Source organism: Arvicanthis niloticus, chromosome 12 (genome assembly GCF_011762505.2).
Source record: "Arvicanthis niloticus isolate mArvNil1 chromosome 12, mArvNil1.pat.X, whole genome shotgun sequence".
Lineage (NCBI taxonomy): Eukaryota > Metazoa > Chordata > Mammalia > Rodentia > Muridae > Arvicanthis > Arvicanthis niloticus.
In genome coordinates, this window is record NC_047669.1 from 47,461,009 (window position 1) to 47,475,340 (window position 14,332).

General features: G+C 36.0%; 1 protein-coding gene across 3 annotated transcripts in view; it reads right to left on the reverse strand.

Annotated features, from left to right (window-relative positions):
• Positions 1–14,332, reverse strand: part of Epha3 (EPH receptor A3) — a 297,859-nt gene that overhangs the window by 104,273 nt on the left and 179,254 nt on the right. The gene's annotated exons all lie outside the window — the stretch shown is intronic.

A 14,332-nucleotide genomic window follows, 5' to 3' on the forward strand; every position in this document is an offset into this window, starting at 1 on the left:
CTATTCCCACTTCCCTCTTGACACATATACACCAGAGGGCTGCCTGTCCTGGCCGCAGTGAGAGAGACTTGAGGTCCTACGGAGCGAGGAGGTCTGGTGGGGAGATGGGGCATCCTCTTGAAGAAAGGGGGAAGGAGGAATGGGATGAGGAACTGGGAGGGTGGACCAGGAGGGGGACAATGAGTGGACTGTAAAAAGTAAAAGTTAAAAAAAAAAGAGAGAGAGAGAGAGCAGGAGAGATAGTAGAAATTGTACGTGTACATGTGTATGTTCATGGCTGTTCTCCTGACAAACATTCCTGGTTGATAGAATTATTAGTTTGATCTACTGTTTCTGTTTTTAAAGTTGACAAGTGTCCGATAACCTTCTTGTATTCCTGTAAGCCAATATGACATAGCAAATACAAAATACATAAAACCCCCCCCAAAAAAAACAAAAAACAAAAAAACCCAACAATAACAAAAGCTCTTCAAAAGATTATATACATTGTAACACGTTTTTTTTTTCCTGAAATGGTCTTTAAATTTTTGTGTGTCTATATATGTTTCTGTGTATTTATGCCACGTATGTGTGGGTCACAGACTCCAGGACCTGGAGGCAATTGTGAGCCTAGCAATGTGGATACCAGAGCAGATCGCATGATCCTTGTAAGAATTGCAAGTCTTCTTAATCACTGAGCTATCTCTTCAGCTCAGTGCACAGTTTTAAAATAAAAATCTCAGCTCTAAAGTCAACTGTTACTGTGAAACAGTCTAGCTACGAAATCAGTATGCAGGAACGATACAGCCTTATTTAAAACCTGCTGCCCAATTGCAGACCTCTCATTTATAATTTCCCTTAGATAATCTGGTAGTAAAATGTTCTTGGTCAAATGGTGATCAAAATTCTTCCTTTCTTTTTTTTCTTATTTACTTTCTTTCTTTTTGAATTTTGTTATTAGATTTTTTTATTTACATTTCAAAGTTATCCCCTTTCCTGGTTTCTCCTCCAAAAAAACCCTCTATCTCATCCCCTCCTCCTTCTTCAATGAGGATGCTAACCCACACACCCACCCACTCTCACTTCTTCATCCTGGCATCCCCCTACACTGGGGCATTGGACTTCCCAGGACCGAAGGCCTCTCCTCCCATTGATGTCTGACAATGCCATTCTCTGCTACATATGCAGCTGGAGCTATGGGTCCCTCCATGTGTACTCTTTGATTGGTAGTTTAGTCCCTTGGGAATTCTGGGGTGTCTGGTAGGTTGACATTGTTGTTCCTCTTATGGGCCTGCAAACCCCTTCAGCTCCTTCAGTCCTTTCTCTAACTCCTCCATTGGGGACCCTGTGCTCAGTCCTGTTGATTTTATTTGTTATGTGGTCCCAGGTATATTTTCTCTATTTGTTAAACAAGGTATTTTAAAACTAGTTGTGAATAGAAACTCTCATCTTTTATTTTTAAACAGACAAATGAATAGGATGAAGTACTGGTTTAAATTAATAATCATTGATCAAATATGAGAGAGGCATCCCCTGAAGACTACTGCATATCATTGTGGATTTTCTAGGAATCAGACTTGTTTATATCATCTTGATTGCTGATTAATGTGGTACACCCCAGCCCCACTATAAATGGTGTCATTCCTGACAGATGTGCATAAGCTATATATGAAAAAAATCAGGCTAAACCCAAACCATGAAAGCCAGCTAGTAAGCGGATTTTCTCCATGTCTTATGCGTCTCCTCTGATTCTGCTTATGTTTCTGCCCTAGCTTTCATAAGTGACAGTCGATGCTCAGGGCATGTGTGACAAATGTACCATTTTCTTCCCAAAGTTGTTTTTGGTCATGTTGTTTATCATAGCAACAAAAGCAAACAAGAACAAGGCCTCAGCCTAAGATTAATCAGGGGACACAGCAAATACGAATAAAATAACAGAAGGAAGTTAAAAAATCATTTTAGTCTGTAGTCGATGAATTAAAAGTATATTCAGAATGTCTAATTCTATAGGTAAAAGAATAAACTACTTATAGGAATTAAATATTATGAGCCCATGGGGTCTTAAAATCACACCTTGCCAGCTCCAACAAATAATGAAGACACGAAGTACTGCAGGCACAACGGTTAGCGTGAGCCATCAGGACAAAAGCGATTTGAGATGCAACTTTGGCCTCCTTCCCAAAGCACACAGCACACTTTTCCTCTAGGTTATAATTGATGGTTCTGAGCTCCACTGATACACAGAGAGGGTCAGGTTACCATAGTGAAAGAAAAACAAATGCACTTAGAAAACCATGGTGGCTACTGTTGAAAGAAAGGAGACAGTCCTAGCTACAAAGTGAACTTTGTCTCCGGTTGACAAATGTGGCTGACTTTTAGAAGAAGCATGGTCCTAATTAAGGGTTAAAAGGCTCATTTCAATTTGAATTAACCTTAAATTATAAAACAAAGCTGTTGGTAAATAGTGCTCTTTCAGTATTCAGACTTGAGCTGCTACACACCAGGCTATACCACCAGTTTCCAATCGTAAACAAAATCTAATGGCCCAAACCATTGAATAAACACATGATTTCCTACCCTTACAAATCCAAGGCTGACAGGGGCTATTGGCCAGTACAAGGTCAAAGCAACTGTTTATTCTCCAATGATCTGGACTCCCCAGTCTCACAGAAACTCTATTCTTCATCATTTGAATGGAGGTAAGATACTTGGTGGCAAGACTGGGACATTTCCATGCATTAAAAGTGGCTCTGTTCAGTTGTTAAACTGCCTTCAAGCCATAGCACTGACAAAATGATCAAGTGTTCCCTTCTCAGACTGTTTCCTGTCTTCAAAAAAAAAAAAAAAAAAAAATGGCTAAAGCAAATGCTGCCACACAGAGTCCATAATAGTATGCTATGGCTGAAAGACGGCTTAGCATTTTTGTGGCTTTAGTGTGTTTGCTGTTGTCCTATCAGATTAAGCCAGAGAGGTGCCAGTAACATTAAAATATGTTCAGTGTGCTTTCGCCTTGGATAACGCTAAATGAGCCTGGCTCTCGGCATATGTTTTGCTATCTTTTCTCTGATTTACTTTCTAGAAAGACCTGTCTGTCTTAAGATGGATTAAAGTCCATTAATAGGAATGGATATGGAGAGGAGAGAGAGAGAGAGAGAGAGAGAGAGAGAGAGAGAGAGAGAGAGAGAGAGAGAGAGATGATTTTTATGATATCGAAGTACATCGAATGTGGAAATATGTAAGACCCAAGAGCCAAGCAGTATCCTTCCGAAGCTTTAGGCAAAGTATTACAGTTTGTCCTAAAACTATAGTAGGATTAAAGTATCTATAGACTGTTCCTAAGAGGGACTGGGAGGAGCTAAATTGTGTTCATACCTAAATACTACCTTCTCTAGATTCAAAGGAGCAATATGATCCACTATAAGCAGACTATGAGAATCTGCCACTAATCCCACTATTTTCTTTATAGATTTTGAAAATAGAGTTAAGGTAATTAATACATTTGAAATATACCACATGTAAAGTGTCTAAAATCAGTAGTTCAGTGTATGGGGCTAAATTTCTAGATGAATAATTTCCAAAAGAGCTATTGTATTTGAATGGCGAAAGGACCTTGTGGTCTAAAGTATGTTTTTTTTTACAGGAAGACATGATAACATTGATAACATAAAAATTAATGTGACTCTTTAAACTTGAAATGTAGTTAAATATATAATATTTTATTAATACATTTTTATGGGCACATAGTGGCAATTTCTTGCATTTTTATAACATTTATGTTATATATAGAATTACATTTGTATAATTGTTACATTAAAATCTGGTCAGAATAATGCATGTATCATGCTTTCTTATGTTTTTATCAGTTCTTAATAATTCATGAAAAAGGATGAATGTTGTCTCTTATGTAACAAACATCGAGATCTTAAATGTAAAATAAATAGACACATAAGATAAAGCCACATAACCACTGAATGTGTGTGTGTTGTGTATATATGTTTTATGTGTGTCTATCTGTATATCTCTTTTGTATATGTGTATATGTATGTGTAAGTGTATAGGGGTATGTGTGGATGTGTGAGTGTGTTTATGCTATGTGTGTATATGTGTGCTACAAGTGTATATTTGTATGTATGTGTATGTGTGTGTATGTATGTGTATATGTGTGTATTGTGATTTGATCATTAAGTTCAAGTTGTGTAACTGCAAGGTATGTAAGGATGCACTGCATGTGCGGCTCATGCCTCAACATCCATCTCCCTTTTCCAGTCTGTTTACATCAACAGTCTGATGCACAAACATTCACTCATCGCAGTTTTATTAGCACTTGCTTCAATTATATTATACTCTTTCTTAGCCTATTTATTTACACACATACTTTTTAAAAAGAGCAACATGACTGAGCATGATGGTTGACTACAAGTTCTGATAACCTTTTAATATGAATTTCATACTTTTAATCTCAAACAGTTAACTCTCCTCTTGAGAAAAATTTTTAAAAAATAGCTTATTATTTTTAAAATTAGAAATTTAAATGAAACATATAAAGATGTCAAACGTGGAGGAAAAACATCCAAAATGTTGAATGCTGCAAGATATTCAAAGCTGGAATGTTTGTGTTATATTTACTGTGCTAATCATCCACCATTTGAGGTGGATGAAGCCCTGAGATCTGAGAAAGAATATCATCATGGTATTTCTATCAGAAACTGCAGCATATGCCTTTATTCCTTAACAAACGTTAAAGTTGTTTATTTATATTTTGAGGAAATGCCTTCAGCTTTCAAATTTACACTGCAGCCATTCATACAACATTGTAAGATTTCTATTGAAATTTATATTTTTGGCTTTAATAAAATGTCTAAAATGATATTATGATTTGAAAACCAATAGATTTAAAAATAAGCCTATCATATTTAATTTATACATTATTTACCTTATTGTAGTATAGTATTGTTCACTAGAGGAGGATTGCCATTAAAATGCATTAAATATGTGCTTAAAAGTTTTATGGCTATGCCATTTTAAGGTAACAGTAATTGTTTTACTGTTACAATTTAATACCACTGGGGAGTGTTTCTTAATGGACTTTTATGCTTATAATAAGTACCTGGTCCAAGAGATAAAGTGGATTTTTATTTTAGATATTCTGAAATTTATTCTATAAATAGATAAGAACTGATTTTATTAGGACAACAATTTCAAATATAAATAAGTGTCCAGGATATCATCCTAATAACTAGGCTCAATCTGCCTTTCCAAACACCTTTTGCTGGATGCAAGAGGGTTCCCATGGGTAAGCCTATGGAAAGGAGAACTGTAGGCAGAGCTAAGGTGGGAGGAGTAAAGAGACGAAAAGAAGGAGGAAAGAGAGGAGGAGGAGAAGGAAGAGGAGGAGCTAAGAGAGAGACAAGGAGAGAAGAGAGGAGAGAGAGAGAGAGAGAGAGAGAGAGAGAGAGAGAGAGAGAGAGAGAGAATGGAGGCTGATGTTAGCTTGTCTGTAGCAGTCAAAGGTAGTTGGTATATCTAGGTTGGGTATTGGGTTACACTTCTGATTGTATGGGTATCTTGTTATTGATCATTACTAGACATATAAGCCGTTGGATAATCTAAGCATTAAAGTCTCATCTGTACCGAGCCCATGTGGTTGGCAGGATGGTTCAGGTACTGCCCAGCCTTGTGGAAACAGCATGGAAGATTGGCAGAGCCAACTCCCACACTGTCATCTCCTGGGTGGCAGGGCTGATGCTTCTGGCTGGCCATTTCTAGCTGTGGTGCCCACGTGGCCTCCTGCCATTGAGCAGGGCGGCTGAGCTAGCCAGAGCTGCCGCAGCTTAGATAGTCGGCTTAACCAGTGGCTATTTTAAAATAGTTACTTCAACAGAGAACAACTGAAATACAATGGGAGATTATTGAGGGAGAGCAATATTTGAGATTTTAAAGGTGCCCTGGAATATTTGCTAATCTAAGGGTTTACATTAAGGAAAAGACCTCATTGCTCTCCTGTTGGGCCCCATTTCAGCCCTGGTTTGGGCCTTGTGGACAAAATGGAGCCTGGCCTGAATTTCCTCAGCTTTGTGGGAGGGAGAGCCTAAGCCTGACTTGAGTTTTGAGACCTAGCTCAGTCACTCCCATACCAGGGTGACTCAACAAGAACAGTTTGGCCCTGTCTCTGCCTTGCTGTTACTGATGTAAAGCTTTGCCATTGACCCTGTCAGTCACCCCATACCCTCTATCACCCTTCCCAGCCACCTATGTCATCTCATCCCACCAAAACTCCTCCTCCCTGTGCTCCGAGTTTGTATAAAAGAGGCTGATACATTAAAGTTGAGTTCCTGCTTCAACAAGACTCCAGGCTAGGTGCGTGTTTCTTTTGGGGAGTCGGCACTCACCATCCTACTCAGCCCCTGAGAGACTCAATGGGACGAGACCACTCTCCTCTTGCCTGCACATGCAGGCAAGGAGCCAACAGTCTCAAACAATTACATGTTAAAGAAAAATAACATGAATCCTACCATGTTGAAACTGTTAAGAGAACAATGATGGCTCATTAATGTGACAGATAGCATGCTTATATACATTTCAATTTCATGTAAAAAAAAGTTTTATCATTCTCAAGGAAAATTTTTTTTATTTATATAAAATGGTCTTTTGTCAATGAGAATCTTCTCACACAAAACTTAAATTTATATACCCGAACTAAAATCTGTCTCCTTTTTTCTAATCTTAATAATGAAGTAGTACCTCACAAGTAGGCTCTATAACAAACAGTACAATGAAGTATTTCACTGTGATAATATGAAACTAGTATAACCAAGATTCCTTAAGGTAGTACATGTCTAACTGTATATACAAACATACTTTCCTCGTGGTATGACTGAGACCACTTTTAACTTCTATGAACCATTGGAATTAAAAGGATGGGGTCTATATGTTTAAGATGGAGAGAAATAAAAGAAGTGAATAAATAGAAGAAGCAAGAGAAATTGATACAGAAATCTTAAAATTCATTGCTTGTACTCAGCAAACCATTTCAGTCTTGAGGTCTAAGGGACAGATGCATGGAACTGACAGTAAGAAGTCCCACAGTAGAAAACCTACAATAGGAGCCTATGTGTTCTCTCTGTCCTTTCAAAGAAACTAAGATGTGGCCATCCAGATTCAGTATTGCTATACTCAACGTGATGGCAGACATGGAGAGTGACATAATGGGTTTGCCTCCTTTTTGTTCCGAAGTAGGCACATCTATGATTATATATAAATATGTATAAAGTTTTTACATTTTCCTGATTTAGATACCACTGTACTTCAGGAGGAAAATGGTACTGGATACACTTAATTCTCAGGTCTCAGTTTTTTGTCTGTTATGGACTTTATTTAACATTTTTTTTGCTTAAAATGTTTTAGACATTTTGTTGATCATTTTGCCTCCCACAATTCTCCCACAGATCCTCCCTGACTCTATGTCCACAATAGTCATGTTCGTTATCACTATCTCTTCAAAAGAAAAGACGAAAACAAAACAACCACACACACACACACATACACACACACACAAATAAATAAAAATGTAAAACAAATATACTTGATTAGCTTCATTAATTCCTTAAGGTTCATCACTGATCTTGTTTTGCATCTAGTTGATTTAGGAGTTTGACTTGACTATGAAGAGAGTAAGGCAGAGGAGCAAAAGGTAAGTGAAAAGGGAGTTCTGAGACTGTTATATCTGATTCCAGCATCACAGTTTGTCTTGTCTGGAAATCTATGTAGATTGCTTTATACTGTTGGCACAACCCTCACCAGATCTTCTAATGAAGTTATCATCTCGTGCAGTGTAACAAGTACTACTTGCTAAAGCTCTATTCCTGGCCTAGTTCAGTATTTGTCATACCTCCATATTTTCAACATTCATGGGAGACCTCATACAATCTAATTTCTCAAGAAAATCACTAAAGTTATAGAATTAACTATGCCTTTCCTGTTATTGAAGTTTGTGAAGTGACACTAAAAGCCACATTGTGACTGTAAGTTTCCAAAATTTAAAAGTCCAGTCTATTCTTATAGTTGTTAAGTTTCAAATTAGTAACTCACGCAGAATGAAAGACTCCAGAATAAAAAAGTAGTGCAAAAGAGATGGGGAAATGATTCTGTCACTAAAATGTTTACTGAATAAGCATGAGGATTTTAATTTGAATCCATGGGACCAATGTCAAAGCCAAGTAAAGTGGAAAATGTTTGTAATTTTGGTAAAAGGTAAGCAAAGGCATGATCTCTGGAGTTCACTGAACAGTCAGCTCAACTATATCAATGAGCTACAGGTTCAGTAAAAGAACATGCTCTTTAAAAAAAAAAAAGATGATTGAGGAAGACATTCAATGTCAACCTCTAGTGTCATGTGGAGATTCACACATGCGCATACACACACAGACAATACAGTGTAACAACGTTAATGAGAAGTGAGAATAACGATATTAAAACTTCCAAGGCACCTGAGGATTGAATTATCTGATTGTTTCTCAGAACTCCTGCATTTAAAATAGATTTTATTTTTTCATCAATATCTTAAGCATCTAGGCAGGTAAATGGCTCTAATAGGAAAAATCAGTCATGTTTATACTTGTTTTATTCCTCATTAAAGGAATTTTGAAAATGGATTACTTTACAAAACTATCTATTTGGTTACCATGGATTGAATTACCTACATTATCTATGATAAAACAAGGAGCTTTTATTGTACAATAGGGAAAATAATAAATTATTTCCAAACCAAAACTTTTTAAAAAGTAGTAAAATTGGTTAGAGAGATAATCAAAGCACTTGCTAGGATTGAATAAGCTTTGATACTAGCACTCGCAACTATTCATAAATTCATCTCCTTTGAAGAGCTTGAAATGTTTATTATCAAAAAAATTTCCCTTTTCACTTACTTGATGTCATAAAGTGGGTAACTCTATTTCAAGTGTAAAATAACTCTATTCCACCTTGTTTTGAAAGATACGATAATCATTAATATAATCATATATGTAAATAAAACAATAATGCAGTTATGTGTCAATAAAAGACACATATAGCTGGGTGTGATGGTGGGCATGGGTTGTGATTCTGGGAAGGGTGGCACATGATTGTGATCCAGACCTTTAGAGCAAACATAAGAAAATGCAAAAGTCAAGCCATAGTGAAATGACACTTCAAAAAAGTTGTCAAAAAAAAAAAAAAAAAAACCCACAAGTGATTATGGGGTATATATCCCCAATGGAAACATTTATAACACAACTTCTGCACTTAGACTCAGAGAATATTATGAAAGAAAGGCAGAAAAGTTCTAACAGCCTGAGGAAGCAGAAAATCTGAGGTGAAATTTTGTCTTCTAGAAATGACTACAAAGATTCACAAGTGATACTCAAAACTGTGGCTGCCTTAACAAGACATGAACACAGATAGGTAGACATGCTATGGGATCCAAACCCCTAGACATATATTACAATAATTAGCTTCTGAAACAAACCAACAAAATTTAATTGAGGAACAGAATCCTTTTCATTTTTCAATAGCCATCATGTTCTGTATGCCCAATTACTATGTTAAAATAGCCACAGACATCTAAAGAGAAAAAAATACCTCATTGAAGCATTTCATGGTAAGGATCAATATTAAGTTTTTGAAATAAAATATTGGGAAGATGAACAAATATTTAAAAGTATTTATGTGTCTAGTTTACTGATAACTGTCAAAATATAAAATATTAGTAGCACATATACAAAATTCAGTAATTTATACAAACGAATAGTCATAAGTTTTAAAGTCATGAATAGTCATAAATTTTAAAGCGAGATTGCCAGTTTCTTGATTCATTTTTTTAAGACAATCTTGATGTCAAAGCAATGTCTTCTGGGTAAGAAAATATGAATTCTATTTATCAAAATTTCATTTTAGAAAAAGAATATTCTCAGTTAGATTAAAATGAAAGAAACAATTTTTTTTAACCGAACAAAATAGCTATGATTATGTTTATTATCTAATATTAAAATAAATACTGTGATTTTCAATAGTTTGTATAAACTTAATTTAAGGATTTGTATGCTTTGTACAAATAGTAAACAGAAAGCCCAATATTTGTCGGAAAAAGTGAGCAGCAGGAAAGAATTGTCAAGAATAGGAAAATAGAACAAAAACAACTCCAAATATCACTGGACCAGTGTGTGTGTGTCAAAGTAATCTTGGGTGTCATGTAGATCAATGACGCCATGAAATACTTGGGAAGTTGCATGCTAAGGGAATGCTTTTAATACATATTGAGTGTTGTCAGAAGTCATTGAAACTTCACGCATGAGGTACACAGTAATCAGATTTATGTTTCAAAGTTCATTCTTGCAATGTGAGGAGAATGTATCGACCAGAGTCAGGAGGCAACAGAGAAAAGTCTGCTGAAGGAATCATAGCAAGAGCTGAGAGGATATAAGTAGACAAATTGTTATAGATACAGAACCATAATGTGCTGAGTTATTTTGTAGTAATATTGATGAGTGTATGAGATATATAAGGGACACAGGATAATGAAAGATATCTTACACTTTTGATGGTTATGTTAATTCTCCTGGTTGCAGAGATTGTTACATATCACACACACAAACACACACATGTGCAAAATATGTAATATATATTTGAAGAAGCAATTAGATCACACTCCATATAGTCTTATTTTTAAAAGTAGTTTACATTACTAATATGTTAGAAAAATTATGTATTTTGATGTATTGTCTGATTTACCTCAAAACATTTGAATTCTATTTTCATGTGCACAGACATTTGGCTCTGAAACAGGAAAAAATGCCACATGGATTCTATTAAGGCTTCACTGTTGTTTGCTAATGCTAACCTATATGGTAAAGCAGAAGAGAAATTATGAACAGACCCACACTACGTACTACACTATTATAACCTACAGCGATATTCTGTTGAAAAAACTGTGAGGATATTTGAATTTGGTGGGTACATATTAACATTAATAATGCAGATTCGAGCTACTACATTTTTAATCCTGACTCTGCCAGTTCCAGCAAGGCATCCTCATGTTTTAGGTTCTTTGTCCAGAAAATGGCAGTGGTTGAAAGATGTTAATTTGTGAGTCTTAAATGAATGTCTTAAAATTTATGCATATTAGAATGTAGTGTTGTAATATTTTACCTGGGTAACTAAATAATTTAGTAATATGCACAAATGACTGCAAGTGTATGAAACAAGTGAGTTTATTAACATATTTGAACAAGATTAAACCACATTTACCTTTTCTTATCTTCCTCCTTTTGAAAAGTTTGCTCGTTAGAATTTCATGCTACTATTCTTCACTATTAAACTTATACCCTTAAACAACTTACAAAAATACAACACAAAGTGTCTTTCCCACTCCAAAGCTCATTATTGATAAACAGGTGGCAAGTTTTTTGCTATACCCGATACTCACAACTATTGAGATTTTCATAGATAATATCATTTCTACATAATTTGTCTCTAAATCTATATACATAGCAGGGTAAATTTTGCTCTTTGATGAAATGGTCACACATAACTCGCTAATGCCTTTTCTGTCTTCTGAAGTCCTTGTGTGTACTTGTAGAAGCAGAAAAGCAAACTGAGTCTGCTCAAAACTGACTGAAATGAGAACTGCTGATTTTGTAGCTCAAAGCCTCTGCATCTTTGTGGAGATTCACCCTGTCCACCCTTAATAAGGCACGTTTTATTTTGGAGGCTGCCATATCCACCAGCAAGCACATTGAGACTTGGCTGCCTTCCCTCTACATCTTACCCTCACTTTGGGAAAGGCGCTTTCCTTTATCGAATTTCAAAACACATATGACTTTGCGATCTTTTAGTTTTCTAAGTCTCATTTCTTAATAGGTACAGAGCTATGGTTTAGGTGACAGTAATCCTCTCAGCTTTCTGACACTTGCTCCAGTCTGCATCATGTTGGCACTGACCAAAGTCTCCTCTGATAATTTTTTTTTGACAGTTAATGAGAAGGAAAATGCTGTAGCTATTAGTCTAAGTCCTAGGGGATAAGTATCTAGAGTATGGAAACCACATTCACATATGGCAATAATTGGCAGGCTCTTCTAGGTGATCATAGCATCGAGCCCAAAGTCCAATAGATACTTGCATAATCCCTTGGTGCAAAATAGGAAACTCTTTTGTGTAGGGTAAGTATTACATTTTAATGCCTAATTGCTTTTCTCTCCCTGCAATGTACTTCCCTGATGAAACAGATTCATCTGAGTATTATGAGTTAAAATTTACAGAATTCTAGCAAGATTCTAAGCTTGTATTTAAAGTAGTTTTAACCTCTAGAAGTATAGTAGTCAGACTCGCTCTGCAGGATGTCCTTGGGATTTAAGTGAGCGGAAGACAATACATTTGCCTATCTCAGTCTCATAAACCTAGAAGCAGCAGGGCAGCTCCATAAATAACTTAACATCAAGAAACTTAAGACATTCACAGAAGGACTTTAATTTAACAGCACTTCCTGTTCATTTGTGAAAAGTAGTATAGCATTCCACCTCACTTGGTCAGTCATATATTGACTATGTAAGGGTTCACTTTTCTCTGTGTGCATGTATTTATACTTCTAAACCTGCTCCCTGGTCCATGCCAGGTTCTGGGGCTGTTATTCTTCCTTCTGCTTCCTTACAGTCTGATTCTCTTTGCTCTCTCTTGCTATTTAATTTAATGTTCCCTAGACTGTGAACAAACAGGAAACAAGGATACTATTTTGCTGCTAAAAGAATAGCTCACATTACAAGAAAGTGCTGCATCCTCATGTTCCAGGACTGATGTCATGACGAGATGTTTCTTAGCTCAGAGACTGTTCAAATTGTTTTGAACTGTAGCCACGGCTTCTTTACTCAGTTGTGTGTTTTCCAATAGGAAAAAGACGCTCCTTCCAGCTCTCCCTAATACACATGGCTAGCTGAGTACTGTTTCACTGTGAAGAAATCCCTCGCATCACAGATCCAGAGGATGAGGCAAATAGACAAAATGACAGACCTTCTCCCTCTTCCTACACATGACTTATTTGCTCTCAAAACATTGAACTTCAAGGGAAGCTAACATATTGTTCTTAGGTCAATTCATATGCTAAGAATGTGCTTCTGACAATATTTAAATCCACACACACTGTGGATGCAAAGAAATCTGGGAAGAGTGTCATTTGACAAGCCAGTGAAATGTAAACAATCAGATATCTATCTTTTAAATCAGAGGATCTCTCAGTTCTTCGTAGGTCATAGTTATGAGATTATGCCTTCAGCATCTACAGTGATAGTGGTATTACTTTAGAGGTTCCCTTTTCATGTTAAACTATAGGCAGTTACAGCAACCAATCATAGAGAAGTTACTCATCTAAAAGAAATATTATTTTATCCATATTCCAAAAGTGATTTTTTAGGATATTGAACATTTTTCAAGAAGTTGTATGGTGTTAAGTATCTGTACCCATTGCTTGAATACTAAGTATTACAGGTTTTTTTTGCTTTTTGTTTTATTTTTTTCTATTCTCAATACTATGTAGGTACATAATGAAGTTTATGAAAGAAGGAAAACTCTTGCTATGTGACCCCAAGTTTTTAAAACAATATAGCACCTTACAGTGTTGTTTTATTTTAAAATCCCACATCACAGAATGAACAGACATTCACCTCTACTTAGCATTTGTCTCCCAGGATTAGAAGACAGCTGAAGAGGATTCAGTGATTAAAGAGGAGGATATGTTTTCCCTCAAGCAAAAATAATGTCTCCATAGTCACCTTACATTCTTATTTCAAGTTCCTCTTTTATTAGTGCAAATTCTATTCCTTTGTGTCAACTCTAACTCGAAAATTAAACACCTTTGGGGACACCAGGGAATAGCATGAGATGAACACCATTCTGACCACAGCTGGAGTCCAGCAGGATGCTGCTGCAACAGCTTAAGTGAATGGCATGGGTGTCACAAAAAGATAATGGCAGGGAGTTGGTGCTTTCATCTGTTTTACTCACTGTCTGATCATTTTTTACTTACATGTAGAAATGTACTCCTTTCTTCTAGCTATTACTAATGAGCCTAGCAGTATAATACTTAATAAGAGAGAATGATTAGGATTGTACATTTATTTTAATATTTGAAATCTTCCCATGTTCAGACCTCTCACTATTTGGAACATATCAGTTGCTTACATATGTTTACCATGATCCTAGAAAAAACTGGCTTGCAAATACATATATAAATATATGTTATATAGCTTTTCTATAATATGTAATATTATTGTCTCAAGACAATGATCAAAGTATTTTAAACTTGTCTAAGTATTTACAGACTGCAGATTGA